This window comes from Durio zibethinus, chromosome 23, assembly GCF_047325235.1.
Source record: "Durio zibethinus cultivar Kanyao isolate XHJ-2024 chromosome 23, ASM4732523v1, whole genome shotgun sequence".
Lineage (NCBI taxonomy): Eukaryota > Viridiplantae > Streptophyta > Magnoliopsida > Malvales > Malvaceae > Durio > Durio zibethinus.
The window spans coordinates 15,272,515-15,274,278 of NC_143184.1; the positions used below are offsets into that span (position 1 = coordinate 15,272,515).

The 1,764-nt window shown below is 49.1% G+C and overlaps 1 non-coding gene across 1 annotated transcript in view; it reads right to left on the minus strand.

Annotated features, from left to right (window-relative positions):
* Positions 1-300: 300 nt before the first annotated feature.
* LOC149512346 (25S ribosomal RNA) overlaps positions 301-1,764 on the minus strand; it is a 3,373-nt gene continuing 1,909 nt past the window's right edge. The window contains exon 1 of the ribosomal RNA XR_016332970.1: positions 301-1,764. This exon is cut by the window's right edge and continues 1,909 nt beyond it. This is a non-coding gene — a ribosomal RNA (25S ribosomal RNA).

Consider the following 1,764-nt stretch of genomic DNA (forward strand, 5'->3'; position numbering starts at 1 on the left):
TAGCTCTTGTTTCATGATTGACTTAGGCATACATAGTGCATTCCCAGTCTCGACCAACCAAGGGCCAGAGGCTATCGACGACGTTTGGGGTAACAACCGAGGGGGACCAGTAGCAGGATCCTCGGTCGGCTCGCGCATCCCTCCCCCAGCGATCTGTTCGGTGTCTGCACTCTCATTTTGAGGGTCGATCGAGGCGAGCGAAGTTCATTCCCGATCGGGATTGAGGGATGGGGGGCCTCGGGTGATGCCCAACCTCGGAGGGGGGTGGCGTGAAAAGAAAGAAGGTCGGCCGGAGGAGGGACGAATCGAAGCGACAAAGGGTTGAATCTCAATGGATCGTGATAGCAAGGCCACTCTACCACTTGCAATACCCCGTCACGTATTTAAGTCATCTACAAAGGATTCTACCCATCACTCGATGGGAATTGAGCTCCAAGGAGGCCCGCACGGCTCGTCCGCCGTAGGGGCTACACCTACGACACGTGCCCTTAGGGGTCATAGGCCCCTACTGCGGGTCGGCAATCGGGAGGTGGGCACGCGCGTCGATTGTAGCCCAGATTCTGACTTAGAGACATTCAGTCATAATCTAGTGCATGGTAGCTTCGCACCACTTGCTTTTCAACCAAGCGCGATGACTAATTGTGCGAATCAATGATTCCTCTTGTACTAGGTTGAATTACTATCGTGATGCCACCATTAGTAGGGTAAAACTAACCTGTCTTATGACGGTCTAAACCCAGCTCACGTTCCCTATTGGTGGGTGAACAATCCAACACTTGGTGAATTCTACTTCACAATGATAGGAAGAGCCAACATCGAAGGATCAAAAAGCGACGTCGCTATGAACGCTTGGCTGCCACAACCCAGTTATCCCTGTGGTAATTTTTTTGACACCTCTAGCTTCAAATCCCTAAGGTCTAAAAGATCGATAAGCCACGCTTTCACAGTTCGTATTCGTACTAGAAATTAGAATCAAACGAGCTTTTACCCTTTTGTTTCATATGAGATTTCTGTTCTAGTAGAGCTCATCTTAGGACACCTGCGTTATCTTTTAACAAATGTGTCACCCCAACCAAACTCCCCACCTGACAATGTCTTCTGCTCGGATCGACCGACTGAGGCTGGCCTTGGGTCTAAAAGAAGGGGTCGTGCCCCATCTCTGATTCACGGAATAAGTAAAATAACGTTAAAAATAGTGGTATTTCAATTTCACCTGGGGGCTCCCACTTATCCTACACCTTTCAAGTCATTTCACAAAGTCGGACTAGAGTCAAGCTCAACAGGGTCTTCTTTCCCTATTGATTTTGCCAAGCCTGTTCCCTTGGCTGTGGTTTCGTTGGATAGTAGACATGGACAGTGGGAATCTCGTTAATCCATTCATGCGCTCACTAATTAGATGATGAGGCATTTGGCTAACTTAAGAGAGTCATAGTTACTCCCGTCGTTTACCCGTGCTTGGTTGAATTTCTTCTCTTTAACATTCAAAGCACTGGGCAGAAATCACATTACGTGAGCATCCGCAGGGACTATCGCAATGCTTTGTTTTAATTAAACAGTCAGATTCCCCTTGTTCGTACCAGTTTTGAGTCGACTGCTAGTCGCTCAAGGAAGGCCCCGAGGGAGCTGTTCCCAGTCCATCCCCCGACTGACGCACGGTGATCGCTCTCATCATGAGAATAGCTCGAGTAGTGCACCGACAGTCGACAGATTTGGGACTGGGACCCCCGTGCCTAGCCCTCAGAGCCAATCCTTTTTCTGAGGTTA